At 35.0% G+C, this 16,809-nt stretch overlaps 1 protein-coding gene and 2 long non-coding RNA genes across 14 annotated transcripts in view; 2 read left to right on the top strand and 1 right to left on the bottom strand.

Annotated features, from left to right (window-relative positions):
- LOC141396602 (uncharacterized) overlaps positions 1 to 16,809 on the top strand; it is a 128,984-nt gene that overhangs the window by 70,262 nt on the left and 41,913 nt on the right. The window lies entirely within an intron of this gene.
- On the bottom strand, positions 250 to 1,042 carry LOC141396608 (uncharacterized). The gene is made up of 2 exons (XR_012411201.1): positions 889 to 1,042; positions 250 to 829 (listed from the first exon to the last, which is right to left on the bottom strand). It is a non-coding gene; the product is annotated as an uncharacterized lncRNA (long non-coding RNA).
- LOC141399739 (uncharacterized) lies at positions 9,199 to 9,720 on the top strand. The gene is made up of 3 exons (XR_012411922.1): positions 9,199 to 9,302; positions 9,372 to 9,450; positions 9,518 to 9,720. It is a non-coding gene; the product is annotated as an uncharacterized lncRNA (long non-coding RNA).

The following is a 16,809-nucleotide window of genomic DNA, read 5'->3' as shown; positions in this document are numbered from 1 at the left end:
CTTTGACATGTCATTTTAACCAATGCTTTGGCATGTCATTTTAACCAATGCTTTGACATGTCATTTTAACCCATGCTTAAACATGTCATTTTAACCAATGCTTAGACATGTCATTTTAACCAATGCATTGACATGTCATTTTCACCAATGCTTTGACATGTCATTTTCACCAATGCTTTGACATGTCATTTTTATCAACCCTTTGGCATGACATTTTCACGTGTTCTTTGGAAAATTAAAAATGCTGTATTTAAATAAAATTAATGACAAAAAATACTGTTTATTAATTTAAACGAATTCATGAAATAGCTTCAAGTTAATTATCAATGTACATAACATATACATATTCTTAAACATAATAACGAGATCTGTGAGCATTTATTTCTATGAAATCAATGATGTTTAATTCATGACAAAAAATACTGTTTATTAATTTAAACGAATTCATGAAATAGCTTCAAGTTAATTATCAATGTACATAACATATACATATTCTTAAACATAATAACGAGATCTGTGATCATTTATTTCTATGAAATCAATGATGTTTTAATTGAGATCAAAATAACGATTTTGATGGGAAATATAATATTTTATATAATATATTATGATAGTCCATTTATTAATCGTTGGTACTGAAGTTCAAAAAAGTCGTCAGCATGATCCTTGACACCACAATCATTTTCCTTTTCTGTTTCTGCTTCTGCTTCGTTATCGGTCTTCTTGCTTTTAATTTTGTCCTTGGAAATTTTATTTTTTGCCAGTTTAAGGCCATGACGAAGTTGCTCTTTGAACGATTTATTCGTATTCCCGTCGACATATGAACCCGCTGAAATTAAAAAAAAATAGTTTTTTAAACAAATACGTACTGGGCACAAATATACTTACCAAAAAAAATTGCCATAAGCTTTGGGAAATTTAACAATCTCATTTTATTGTGCGTGCCATCGATATTAAACTTATTTAGGACTTCTGGGACAACTAAATCAGCAACGGATTTCCTAATACCTCTCGATCCGCATATTGATCTTACAGACGCAATCTGAAATACATAAATATCATATTATATGAAACATTTCGTAAAGTCCTCTAAAACACAAACATACATATTCTTTTTCATTTCCTGAGTCGATGCTGTTTTCCAAGCAAGTAAATTCTTCTATTGACTTTATAGGAAAAGAATTGGAAAATTTTGGCGAAGAATTTTTTAAATTATTTTTAATTGCAGTAGTGTTTTCGGCCAATACATTTAAAACAACACAGGTTTGATCTTTTACATCTGAAAGAGTAAAATAAGAAAGCTGCATTAGTTGAGTTTAAAATTAAAAGTGAGAAAACTTCAAGTTCAGAAAAAATAGAAAATCCACCCTAAAGTAATTTCAGTGAAACCGTGTACACAAGTTTCTTAAAAATATGTGTTTTTCCAAAAAATAATGCAGAAATTCAGTGAAATTACTCTAGTGTGGACAAGGGCAAAGGATATACCAGCTAATTACATAACAATTATAATTCGGGCACCGAATGTACTCCTCGTTGTCTTGGTTTTCTTTTATCTATTTTCCACAGTAAAGTCCATGATTCTTCCTGAAATAATGGTAAAAACTGGATGGTTACCAACTAAAATGCCTTGTCGTCGTTATAACTATCGAAAGGAAAAGAACTCAAAATAAGAGTTGCTTCCTATGTGGATATACCGGTACATTGCTTCAAGTACCTTCTCCGCAAAAGTGGAACTCTTTAATCCAAATTAAATCTATTAACAATATGTAAAAAAGGACATATATTCGGAACATTCACAAACATTAGTTTCTTTATTTGTTTGTCTGTCAGTTCAAACGCTCGAAGAAGTTCACAAAATTCTGAAAATTCAAAAATTCGATCTGTCATAGATAAAAGTCTGATTCAGGCCGAAAGAATAGCTTTGTGGTGCATTTTCATGATTTTCCTTCCAACCGTTTGACAAATTGAAAATGCTTTTGAGCTCAAGTGATTAATCCGTGTCGGCAAAGTCGTTGTTGATATATTTATACCATCAGCATTTATGCTAAGGACTACTTTCTGCAACAATTTGTTAAAAGCAGTCACACATATAAAATAAAAAAATATGTTCCCACAACATCCCCGAAGGGACAAGGGAGACTTCTCTCATATCAGAGAGTGCACCCCGATTCATATTGGCTCAATGATATGGGATCTACTTTTTATTGCCGAGTCCGAACGGCGTGTCTTACGACACCACTATGTAGAGAAGTTTTTTATGGTTGAAATACTCAATATGTGTAATGTAACCTGCATTACACTGAGTGGAGCCACCAATGGAACTGAGATGTTGCTTGACCCGGGAATCGAACCCCAGACCTTTGGCGTGCAAGGCGGGTGTGCATACCATTACACCACGGTGGCACCCGCAGTCACACATATAGCAATATCCAACAGAAAAGTAATCACTAGGTCACTGCGAAACAAAAAAAGTTTACAAAAATTAAGTTTTTGGGTAAATATAGCGCCTTCGGCCGGCGATTTGAGACATTCTCCTATGGACAGATAGAAAATAGGGCTAACGCGAACAAAATTTTTTCTAAAAAAATTTTCCTTTCCAAAAAGCATGAATTTTTCGGAAATTTCGAAGCCTATATCTCGGGAAATATGGACTTCCCAGATATAATATATATCTTGACGTAATGAGCATACAGCGAACTAGCTGTGTACAAAATTTCAGAATTTTCTGAGTCCGGCCACTACACTCATCTTAAGCCCAAAAAAAATATATTACCAAATTTATAGAAAGTTTTTAGGAGATAGAAAAACTGTAAAGTACTTTCAACTCGCGCTACGGAGATAACACTGTGCAACACTGAAAATGCAAACAACTTCTAGTATGGATTTTCTGAAAGTACTATTTGAGACGACAAAAACCCTAGTTGGGTTTTGTCTTTTCAGATCCAGTTTGGATTTTATGACCTTATCAAAACAGAGCTAAAACTGCACTTTTTTTGCATTGATCAAGGCTATATCTCAGAGACGAGTAGGAATTTTGCTTTGTAGCCTTTAGCAATATTGTAGCCCTGCAGAAGAAGAACATATGTGTTGAACTACAACTAGGCATTTAGAGCTTCAAAATTGATAAAATGCAAAAAAATACATATTTTCTGGAATTTTGGTCAGTAACTGCTAAACTATTGGGAGTTGAACCACGTAACCTTCTGAAAAAATCTTCTTCAAAATGTGCTCCACAATTCTTCGGAACATTCTGATACTCTAAAATGCTTAATTCATGTTGTTTCAGCTGTATTTATATCGTACCTTGTTTACACGGACAGTTTATTGCACACATTTGTAATTTCACTGCATTGTTGATATATTTATGAAATTGTCGTTGAACAAGTAAAAAAGTATCAGTCGGCTTTGCCGACAGAGATATACCCTCAGCCTGTGCAAATTGAAACACTTTTTTCACAAAAAAATTATGTATGTATTTAGGGGGTTTCAATATTTTGGTCGTATGAACCGACAAAAATGTTGATTAAGATTAAAGTTCAAAAATTTTGCGGAAAAGGTACTTAAAGGATTGGACCGACATAGACCATGGGGGTGCCATAGGGTATTTTTACACCCTTCGGGCTGTTTTCTCAAGAAGTATGGACTTGCCCCTGAAACAACTTTTACCATCGTAATTGAGGCAGCGAATGTAAGTTGCTTCAACAAAAAACAAAGTGATTCAATAGCAGGCCTTAAAGTGAACTTATCCAAAATTTTGTGTGGGAGGTACGGGATGGAGTGGACAAATATAGTCCATATTCGAACCTGATCTATCTGGTAGATATTATGAGAATGTGTAAGTAGTATGGACCAAATCGGTCACTCTCATCAAGAGTTATCGTGCGCACAATTTTTCTGAATATTTTTGAACATTTGTGGGGTAGGTACCTGAAGGAGTGGACCTATATGGCCCATCTTCGAACTTAAATCGAATCTGGACAAAATATTTCGATACCCAAAATTTGAACCGAATCGATTGATCCGTTCGAGAGTTATCGTGCGCACCAGCCAGACAGACGGACGGACATTGCTAGATCTACTCAAAATTGTCTGAAACGGATATCGTACAAACATACTTGGGGTCTAAAACCATTATTTCTATGAGGCACATTTTTGGTCGTATCAAAGTGTAAATACCCTCTTTAGCCTAAAGGCTGAGGGTATAAAAATATACAATAAACAGCGTGATAGAGGCATTTTACAGCAGTAGAATGTTCTGAAGAGTTGTGTAGAACATTTCAGCGAATATTTTTTCCAAAGAAAACAATACGGAAAATTTTACAGTTTTGTAGATACGGTGCCAAATATGTAGAAATTATGGAAATTTTAGATATATTATACATTTTGAATAAATAGATGCAGTTTTTAAAGATGGTTTTTTCGTCAAATATCTTCCTCTCACCCTTATCTACAAGTTTGCTGCAGACGTCGAAACGTGGTTCCTATTGGTTTCGGAGATATAGCCCCGATTTGTTTAAAAAAGTCAATATTTAGCCCTGTATAGATGGGGCTATAAAATCCGAACTGGATCTGACAAAACAAAACCCAACTAGGGTTTTTTCGTTTGGGTCTGTACTTCCATAAAATCCATAGGAGAAGTTGTTTGCACGCAATTACCCTAAAAATGTTGCACAGTGTAATGGGAACTGCTTGAAGTAATTGCTTTTTTCTTATTGAAATATTGTTTTTACTGGCAATATTTTTCTACAATGAATTTTTGGAAAAGTACCTGCATGTATCTCCAAGAAGTATACAGTTGGGATTCTTGTGGACTCCAATACACATCCAAACCACAGTAGTCTATGACATCCAGAGATCATGTTTCATAATCGATATATATTGAAAATTTATGAAAATTCCACTTTTGAACGTTTTTGTGATGCAGCTTTTTTCATTCTTACAAAGAGTTAAAATGTAAACAAAAAAATGCTTACATTAGAGTTGTATAGTTCATGAACGAACTACTTCAATTGAACGATTCATTGAAAAGAGCGATTGAACTGTATCAGTCAATGTAGTTCAACTAACTAGAATCAGTCAACGAACGATTCCCAATCATGTCAACGCGTAAGATAACGCCGTCGTCTATGTTGTTGGATACATTTGTAATTTCGCTAATTTACGAAATTTGTCGGTAATTTTGCAATCAAAATAAAGTTATCGCTAAGTTCCACCGATAGAAAGAGTGTTGTCAACATATATTTGAAGTTTTTATGCATAATTTTGCGTTTCAATTTTACCGACATTTGTTTCAAAAAATGAGTTGAAATGAGAGAATAGCATGCGCTGTTAAACTATATCCTTCAAATGAACTAGATTGTACAACTCTAGTTTACATGTCACCCATGGAACCATGCATTTATCAAGTAAAAAGTCACACCAAATAATAGGTCTGTTTGATAACTTCGCAATTGAAACGTACTTTCATTAACAAATTTTTGGGTTATCGAACAGAACTTATGTATATATTTATATCCCAGCAAGGCAAATTTATAGAAGGTAGTTGCACGAATTACAACAACTAACAATTTTAGAAAAACAACATTTTTGTTTTTGAAAATAAAATGTCAATGGAAATATTGAACAATAGGGTCTTTCTAAAAAAATGTAAGGCCGAACATAAACACTTATGAAAATCCTATAAAATTGAACAAATTTGAATCAAAATGTAATATTAAATCGTTCAGAAATGTCGGAGGTCCTTTTTATTACACGCTTAGGATGAAACTAGCCATGTTTTGGAAGCCAATTTTTAAATTTATAATTTCAGGAATATACCCTATTAAATTCTGAAAACTTAATTTACAAAAAAAGTAAAAAGGCAGCTGATTGTCACTTCTACCTACTATAAATATGCCTTGTTCGATGGTTCCATGTGAATCAATGTTTTGTTCCTCTTTCCACAATTTGTACTTCGTTATTTTCAAATTTCAGATACATGTATATTTACCTTTAATTTCTTTTTGAAGCACTTTGTTGTTTTCCGTGCACAGTTCATTGACCTTTCCCTGTAACGTATTGACAGTTTCTAAAATAAAATATTTAATTGGTATTTGATAAAATATTGCATTTAATTGTCATCTGGCAATATTTACCTGTTAATATGTCGATCTTCTTGTTTATTTCCATGAGAAATTGCAACGTTGATTTTGGTGTCATTTTTGGATTTTGCTGACTCATTTTCCTAGATGATATAGAAAAATTAATGTAGAATTGGAAAAAGTACTCCTCCATTTCTATAAGGAATCATCATTATTTTTGTTGTATTTTTTAGATCATGGGTCTGTTCTGCACTGCTGGTTGAAAGATTTTCACTAAAAGCAATGCCAACATCTAGTGAATTTACAGGATTATAGAAAAATGGTTTGAGGTTTAGGAATTCTTTTCCATCAAAATTGCCATTTTCGTACAATTTCGATATAACGAGGTATGAGGTATTGCCTACGCAGCATAAATTATCGGGAGATGTGGTTTTATAAAGAAATCCATTAACATATACTGATTTAACTCGACCTTTTTTAATAATAACATCTTTTTCTTGTGGTGAAATAAGTATGTCCTTGTTGTAGAATTTCTTGTATATTTGCTGCGGGATGTGTTTAGGAATTTTTATACTTTTCTTCAAAACGTTCAGAAAATTTTCAAAGTCATACGCCGAAAATTCCATTAAATTGCCAAATTTGCTGTGGCATTCCGCAATATGGAGCATATTATGTATATTGTACGACAAATACTCCTCGCCGTAGAATAAACCGAAGTTTTGGACAAATTGTTGAAACATATTTGATGCATTTGTTGGAGATATTGATGAACTGTATGTTGTTGTTCCGACGAATATCCTATAACCAACTGATAGCAGACAGAAATGTTGATAAAAATCTTCATCAACGAAGTCTTTTAAAAGAACAATTCCTGTGTATAGAGCTAGTTGTCGAAATTCAACTGATTTCCATCTACTTAATTCGTCAAGTGCCCTTGGTTTTCTGCAAAACTCGGCAGTTATATAAGGAGAGAATGATAGCAACATACTGGACATGGCTGATTTTTTCGTGGCATTAATATCTTGAGTAGTGTTCTTAGTCATTAAAAGATTTAAAATTTTTTTCGTGACACCCAAATCTAAGAGGTGCATACAATCGAGTGGAAATTGGGTAACCATCTGTATACCCAATGATTCCAATTTTGATTGGCACTGTATAGTAAGAGGCTTATGATACGTAATGTCAATCCTATTTTTAAAGTCCTCATCCGTTCTTTTCGGACCCACAGATGATGAAAAAACAGTTCGGTTTCTCAAACGCGTTCCCTCTTGTAGACAACGGTGACATCCATTTAATGCGTTGTGTGATTTCGTTCCACAAATGAAAGATTTTGCTGGAGTATCGCATACAAAGGCGCGTATGGATACTGTAAATCTACCTTCATCATTTATTCTCCGAATTTCCTCCACAAAGTCGTGCAAATAAGTATCCACATTTAACGGCTTTTGTTTTCCGACATAAGTGCCGACTAAAAAAACTCCAATCAAAGGTTCATCCACAACCTTACACAGAATTGGCCACAAACCTACAGCTGAACTTTTGTAAAGTGGAAGGCCATCTATTCCCACATCCAAATTCACCACAGACTTCTCTTCTATAATGTTCTTCACCTTTTCTAGTTGCTGTTGTACACCTAAGTGCACATATTGTCCTGGAGCCACTGTCCTGGTTACACACTTTTTATTCTTCTCAAGCAAACCATTTACGCTGACCGGTACGTTCAAATTTTCTTCCTTCAATATTTTCAGAAGGCTATTGCAGCACTTAACACTTGGAGCATACTTTAAAAACCACTCTCTTAGTTTTTCTTGCAACGGAATTGTCCTTGATTCCATAAATGTTTCGGACTCCACTTGCATTGGCTCCTCACTTGGTATTGACTCCTCATTTGACATTGGTTCATCACTTCCTCTTAAATTTTGCAGCATTTCAGCCATTCTTAGTTTTTCTTTTCTTACATTTCTCTTATAAGTACTTTTCGAACTCATAATTACCTTTTTAGTAAAATTGAAATTTTTAAGTTTTAATTTGTTTCCTGTTTGCTTAATCGCGCTTTTTTCTTTAATGTTCGTGTTTGTTTGTAGTGCATACTTGGTTTGGTTACTCATAAGTAACCAAATAAGAGTAACCAAATATGGCAAATATGTCTCCAAGAAACATTAATAAGGTAGCAGCAAACATAAGACTTATGAAAAATATTTTTTGAAAGTAAAATGATAAATATTATTTTCAAAAACAAATTTAACAAAACAGTGTTATAGCTGGTTTACATTTGCGACTTTTTCGTGATTTCGTTGGGTTTTTCGTGACTTCATGCGAAATCCAGCAACATTTTTCATGAGTTGATATATAAGAATGAAATAATCTCATTTCGTGATTTCAGCAAAATCAACATCGTAATCGCAGTGCTAATGGATACAACCAAAAGTTGCAACACTTTTTATGTGGCACAATGAAACAGGTAGATGAATCGGTGAATTGTTTCAACAAAAAAATTGTAAAAAGTTTCTAAACGCTATTCAGTGACACTTTTTTAATAAAACTGACTATTTTGGAACTTTTTGTTGAAAATTGTAGAAACTTTTTAGTTCTCGAATACAATCTCATGTACGATCAGTTGCGCTGATGCATCTACCATGATCATTGTGTGTTGTGTCAGGCTTGAAATCAACTGATATTAAGTGTATTAACCTTCTTTATGAGGATGTATTTGACCTATATGAAACGGAATTGACATTTGAAACCCAATGGTCGCTTCAATAAACCCACTGACTTTTAAATGTCAACGTATTATTAACGGTATTTGTAAAAGCAATTAAAAATTTACATGGTATGTTCCAGAATTTGCAATAATCTACCAATTTTTACTACACTAAAATTTTTCCTTATGTTATCGGAAAAAATATTAGGCATTAGTGGATTCTTGCAGTTCTTGAACATATCAACAGATTTTATTAACTTACTTGTTTTCAATGTGTTGTGACCTTATATATTTTCACAAAATAAGGTTACCTTATTAATATCCTTTAAATGGTATTGGGTAATCATGAACTTGGTACATGGGTATTTGTTTACTTCAAGTGACACATGAAAGTTGCATTACAGAAAAATAAATAAAATAAAATCAAGTAACACCTTTCCAGGCGAAAGGCAACTTAATATAGAAAAAATAAAAATAAATAAAATCTGATGTTTCTTTGGAATAAACAACAATAATGGTTTGTAAGTATTTTCTATCTTTTGACTTTCCCAAAATTGGCCTGCTTAAATTTTATAATTATCTTATGAAAGTTAAAGTTTGTTCCTGCGCGCACGTTTGGAGATGATTTATTTTACTGGAGACTTCTGAGCCAGAGTGACAAGATTAATGGTTAGTATCACTTTATTGTATGAATTTTGCTTGCTCAGTCCTATTGACCATTATTATCTCCAAGCAGATGCATTTTTTGTTGATGACGGTTCCGAGTTGGACAATATGGCGCATTGAATAAAGGCTATACATTTCAAACTCCATTGGCTGTGCCTGTCTCATGGATGCGGGTGTTTTAGGCGATTATTGGCAGAACGCAGATTACTCCTATTACTTTTTTAAAGACTTCCTGTGTAGTTGATAATTATGTCACAATTACAGTGTATTCACATTCTACACATTCTTCCACAGTTTTTAAAAATATCGTACATGGAACTGTCTCGTTTAATACTGCGCTGTTTGGAGGCGTTGCGTATCTCTCTTAATCATGTTTAAAATAAAAGTCAATCAATAAATTTCAATCATAAGATGGACATTCACCTTGTGGGATGTGTAAGACAAAATTACCACTGGGTTTTAAACCCATGCCTGTATTTTCGAGTCCCCGATAACATAAGATTTAAATTTTTATGTGAATAAAAACAAATATATGCACTTATACAACAAAATTTATAAACGACGATTATTTAATAAATAGATCTTTAATAAGGAATTACAAAAGAATTTTTCTGCATTAATGTTGAGGTTTTTCAGCAAGTAAGCAAATAAAAAGTCTGTTCCAAAACTCCAATAGTCTGCTGTGCCGACAGATATGTCCCTCAACCTCGGAACTAAAGAAAATAAGCAAACACAATACTTCTGATGTCTATAGAGTTTCGAGCCCTTGGCCCAATTTCTAAAAATGATGAGTCCTTTATCTGGACTATTTTCTAAATTTGTAACCCGAAGCAACCAAGCCCAGAAGAAAATATACGATTTGCAAAGGTTACTATCATTGAGAGTTATCTTGCGTACTAGCCAGTTTTTTAACAATCCGAGACGAGCTACTAATTTTTACTATTTTTTTTCGATATCATAAACTAAAATTTGTTATCGTAGTAAATTTTTTTTGATTCTTACAGGATCTGGAACAGACCTTTGCAAGAATACACTAATTTTTACTATTTTCTTCGATAACAAAGGAAACAAGTAAAAAAACGTTAAGTTCGGCCGGTAATACTTAGCACCATGAAATACTTATATATAGAATAATTGGTTTCCTTTCTGTTGCGAGGTAATAATAATTGCTCTGAAACGTAGACAAACGTCAAAGTACCTGGAATCGAGTGATGGCTATTTCAAAACGTGCACCTATGTCCATATTTTTTGGTGGAGGGGTTCCTTGATCAATGAGAATCCTAAATGTCTATTTATAGCTTTTTTCGGTCTGAAAATTTAGCTAAAAACGTCAAAATAGGTGAAATCGGGCGGTACAGTGAACCGATATAGCACATCTTCGAACTTGATCTAAGTTCAGACTCAAGACATATGTGTACAAATTTTCAGCTCCCTATTTCAAGTCGTTCGGAAGATAGCGTGATTACAACGGACGGACATGGCTAAATCGACTTAGAATTGTACGCTGATCAGGAATATATAGACTTTATATGGTCGCAAATGATTATTTCGATGAGTTACAAACGGAATGACATACTTAATATACCCTCCATACTATGGTGGAGGGTATAATTAATAGCTTTGGTAGCTTTTTGCTGGTTCAGAACAAAATTTTCAGTGTACTATATAATAATTAAACTGTTAACAAATATATTACTAATGTTGGTTATAATAAAAAATAGTGTTTCATCTAAAATTCTGTGATATTTTTCTATATACGTAAACAAAAACACAAAATACATCTCTATTGGATCCATGGAATGAGTTCAAATGATGGTGAAAAGATCCCATCTTTCATGTCATCCATGGAATGAGTTCAAATGATGGTGAAAAGATCGGATCTTTCATGTCATCCATGGAATGAGTTCAAATGATGGTGAAAAGATCGGATCTTTCATGTCATCCATGGAATTAGTTCAAATGATGGTGAAAAGATCGGATCTTTCATGTCATCCTTTGAACCAATGCAAAAGATGACATGAAATCACGTCATCTCATAGAACTCCTTCCTCAAAATTTTGCTGGGAATATAATGCTCCGTGCGCCTTAACTAACTTTTGATGAAAACCGCTTACACATGGGAAGATTTCGCTGATTCTGAAACAGCAATGTTCATAGTTAAGAAAAATAAAAAAATCAAAAAAAAAAAATCGCCGGAGGGATTTTTAAATAAATCAAAATTCAAAATTTTAGAGGTTTTTTAGGTTTTCACGATTTTGCCTGGAAACCGCAAGTCATATCAAAATGGGACTAAAGAAAATGTTGAAGCTCTGAAAATTCTCTACAAGATTGGTAATTTATTTTTTCCTAGATTGTACCATTTTCAAGATATATAAGTTTAATTTGGGAAATTGCAGTAATGACATTGTTTTATAATGAGGCGATACAGTCAGTGCATTGTCTCAATTTGAACTTCTATATCTCAAAAACGGTAAAACCTACGAAAATATCATAAAGGTCAATCTTGTGGACAATTTTCACAGCTACAAAATTTTCTTTACGCCCATTTACATAGGACTCGCGGTTTCCAAGCAAAATCGTGAAAACTTAAAGAAACCCTAAAAATGTGAAATTAAATCGCGATTTATTTGAAAATCCCTCCGGCGATTTTTTTCGTTTCTTGATATTTCTCATCTATGAGCATTCTAGTTTCAGAATCTGCAAAAACTTCCCAGGTGTAAGCACATTCCATTTAAAATTAGTTAAGGCGCACCGTGTTAATTATATCATATTATAAATAATTTGTATCTCTCTCTCTCTCTTTCAGGTAAGAATAACTGAACTGGAAAACTATAAAACTATATTGGATCATAGGCAGAATCACAGAGCCACTGTAAACAACTTAACAACAACTTATTCTGAAAATAAGCTATCTTGAGGAACGTTTTCATATATTCATATATTCGAGTTTGATAGGTAAATAATAAAAAATACAAATTTAGTATTGTGGAACATTCAGTAGGGCCACTTTTGGTTATAGTACATGTCTGATCACAATGATATCCAAGCAGGTACTGCATCGACAACATACTGTGCTGATGCACCGATAAAATCACCTTCTCATCATTAAAAATGTCCTCAAGGCGGAGGCGGTGAATGCCGCTTAAAAAATCTTCTATTGCGTGGGGCTAACATTTGCATACCACACACCGACCGGTCTATTGATTTGTAAGAGGTCAACAGGTTTTCTTGTCAGCACTCCCAGTGATGCTGGAAGGCGAATTAATCTTGTCACAAATAGCTTGCGCGGGCGACTTAAACACGCTATCGACGTTACACCGAAAATCTTGGTATAGTTTGTGATCGCAAATTGGACATCATCGACCAATACCTTTGGGAGGCCTCATTTCAGCCGGATGAACTGCATACATTATGATTTCTATGCCGTCTGGTGGATGTGGAATTGCAGAAAGGTAGACGGTAAACAGTTCCGGAGATATCACCCCGCCCTAGGGAAAACTCCCTGTTTAATTTTACAGGTCTTAGACTTCTTATTTCTGAAATCCTCAAACGATTGACGTCCACACATGTGGTTCTCTATATGCTCTAACATCTTAGCATGGTTGACGGTATTGAAGGCTCTCGATTGGTCAAGAGCCACCATGACTCTTTGGTCGCATGGCCTGTTCTGGTTCAGTCCTCGACTCATAAGTTATGGCGTGTAATGCTGTTGTGATACTTGTGATGCTGATGTTGGGCAACTGGGAACAGTATCCAATTATGGGGAAGAGTAGAGTCTTCGCTAGCAAGGACAGGTAGGAAATTTGGCAAAAAACAATGCTCCTTTGCTGGCATCCTGTAACGGGACCACCCTGTCAACTTTCCAGACTTTTGGTAAAATATAAGTGGCTAACGAAGGATTGAGTACAAATACTCAACTCCGGGTTCACCAGTTGGGCTTAAGCATTGCCTTTGAGATTCCGTGTGGCCCAACCTTTTGGATGATTTCGCGTTTCAGATGACATCTTCAACCTCGCTCATCGTACATTGTGGTGGAACGGAATTGGCTGAGAGCGTACTTATACATTAGCACTCTTCTCCTTATCAATCTCAGGGTGCTATATATATTGGCAGTAACAGCCGTTCTATTATCCCTTTTCCTGGATTTGCGAGAGATGTAATCTTTACCCACAATTTACTTATTCCTGTACCAATGATGCATTGCTTCAGGTGGCCTAGCCACTTTTTCCGCTTATGCTCGGCTACTGGAATGTTTGCTTCAAGTGTAAGTTCCTTAACTATTGGGTCTTCAGGGTACGTACGATGAAACTCATCATGCTCAATTGCTACACCCGTCGCTTCTGCTCGGAAATTTTGTCTAATTTCGGGTATTTGACCAGCAGGTATAGTACAGAGCGGCTGCAGCTGTGATGTAAGAGTATGAAAGAGAATGGACAGCTCTCTAAAGTGGTGATAGGTATGTTTTCGGTACCCTTTCCCATGGTTCAGAAAGTACGGCCGATGATAACAGGGAGACGGTCTAAGCCAACCGAAATGACGGGTCATTTATCAGACCGGGTGTTCGGGCACGCTCCTCTTATCCTCGTAGGAGCGTCTTCCTTCACCGTGCAAAATGTGGGGCTATCAATTTGCTTGGACAGCGCTACACCCCTCTGATCATTGCCTAGAACGGCATACCAAAGCTCGTTATGAACACCAGACGTTTATTGCCTTCCAAAAACCGGACTATTATCAGGCACATATAAAACAGGGTCTGTACACATTTATCAACTGTACCTCGGCAGTCCCACATGGGTCAATATAGTCAATTTCAAGCCAGATCGCTCTGTACTGGACAGACTTGTGTATAAAAAAGGCAAGTCCCCCTCCACCGCTTCTTGGTTTTGCGTTTGTTGTTGGGGAGACTGCGAGGTGTTGTTTATTTCGACAACGACGGTGAATCCGCCTCCGCTGACACTTACTGCAACATCCAAGTAGATGGTGCAACGAAGCATATTATTAAGCTAGCGTGCGAGAAAAACCGTCTTCATATTGTCTATATAAATTGTTCACTAAGAGGTCTACCCAAGACGCCAACCTTTTGTAGTCTTAGAGCGGTACTCTGAGTCTGATTAAGTTGAAAATGTATTCGTGCAGCACTAAGGTCCCGTATAGATTTGCCTTGAGCGACCTATCGCATTATCCGAAGGTACAGACAATTTTTTGTCTTCAACTAAAGTGTTGTTTTTATTTCGTAACTTTTCGGAAATAGTAGTGACTTGCCCGGGGAATAAATACATACATCGTTTCAAACCAGGCCGGAGGGTGTGGCCGAAGTCCTCAAACGGTGTGAAGTGGCTAACGATAATTGTTTGAGATTTCTCTTTGAGTCCTGCCGGTGTTATTTTTATGGCAATGTCATATTGCTATACAAAATCATTTAGCTTTGCGGATATATTTTTTCAGCACTATCTGTGATTTTCCTCAGATTAGTTGCTATAAAAAGTTATCTTTGCTATGCGAAGGCGTCAATGGTTGGTCATAAAATGTATATAAATATTCATACATACGAGTATGCATGTTTTTGTTTTGCAATTTATGCGGTTTTTGTTAAAAATAAAAAGACTTTGTCGTGTGATAAGTTGTGGTTAAGAAAGTTCAAATATATCCACACATACGTACATAATTTATATACATAGCTACATTGAAATTGTCAAAGCTCAACTTAAAATGTGGTCATGAAATCCCCAGAACAAAACTTCGGGAACGTGCCGCATCCACTTTATGGAAAGAAAGGCAAAAAACAGATCAACCATGACTACTGCTATAGCTTAATTGTGGTTATGGTTTTTTCTTTATTGTTTTTTACAACCATCATTGTCATCATCGTTGTTGTTGTTGCAAATGCTTATTGTTTTTGCAGTCGCCATTTGTTTTTTTTTTGCTGCCATTTCACACAAAAGCCACAAATACAGAACCGACAGAACCTTGAAATATTCATTACGATTGGTGTGATTTCAAACAAAAGATGCGAAATACAGATTTTTTATGAGTCAGTAATCAGTGTGCATGGATAGATGGATGGATGTGGTGTGTAATTAACGAAGTCATATGAAATCTTTCTATTTACCTATCTGCGTCTTACTATATTCACGATGCACAAAATTACCTACTTTGGCAGCTGTTTTAGAATGGGGTATGATTGATTTTTAACCGTAAGATTGCAAAAATGAAAAGTTTAGCAAAATAATTTGGTTAGGAAATACCATATCCAGGAGAGTGATATTAAAGCTCACTGACGTTGGGTAACCTGTATGAAGGATATACGCTCAAAATGTGTATTTTATCGTAGGATGAGACACTAGTTATACATAAGCATAATTCGATCAATCCTAACGTACGCAGCTGTTGTATGGTGGACAACTATGGACAAAAAATTCATTGTGAAAATACTATAAAAAGTGCAAAGAATATGTTGATGAAGTATTAGGCGGGGAAATGGGGACTGCATCAACTGGTGCTTTAGAAACAATTTTGTTTGTTCATACCATAGAAATTAAGGTAAGATATGAAAAGTCCATTGCAGCTATAAAACTCAAGGCGATGGGCAAATTGATCGAAATATACAACCAAAACATATTAAGGGTCAGAAAGGGTAATTAAAAATATATTGTTACGGAATTAGGGTTTAACTTAATCCCCTGTAGACGTTGTTTTATTCCCCGATAACATTTATACCAAATAAAACGATGGTTCGTTTTGGATTACGATTCTTACAATGCTTTATTGCGGTTATTCATGTAAGACTTTATTTCTCTAATAGCACACAGCTAACACTAGTGACTAGTAAGCACACAGCTTTACTCTATTCAGGTTACTCTCTTTAGATTATACTGACGGTTTTAAGTCGCGGTATGATTTATAACTCCACTCCCACTCGCTATGCCCGCGTATTTATACCTCCTTGAGTATGCATGGACTGTTCTAGCATCCTTCATCTGGGAAGTTCTCCAATGTTCAAAAGAGATCCAGATGCATATACACACATACTCGTATACAAACAGACAAATTAATGTAAACAACTAATAGGCCAGTGGTAATAAATACGAAAGGGTAATAATGAATGACGTCACAAGAGAGAGAACTGAAAGCGTACAAAAAGAATAGCAAAACAAACATAGAAAAATAGTAATTCCAATTCTATGCAGCAATTGCTGTTGTAAATTTGATTTAAATAAACTAAATGCTTAATAAAAATTTACGTTACAATTCAAATTCTTAAATTAACAGAAAGTCGTGTAAATTAACTTAAATCTACTAGTTACTTTCGTAAAAATACTGTATCAGATCGGATACCCGAAACAAATCGCTCATCTACTCAAA

This window comes from Musca autumnalis, unplaced genomic scaffold, assembly GCF_047663935.1.
Source record: "Musca autumnalis isolate F117 unplaced genomic scaffold, ASM4766393v1 scaffold_3, whole genome shotgun sequence".
Taxonomy (NCBI): domain Eukaryota; kingdom Metazoa; phylum Arthropoda; class Insecta; order Diptera; family Muscidae; genus Musca; species Musca autumnalis.
This window is presented reverse-complemented; position numbering and strand designations above follow the sequence as displayed.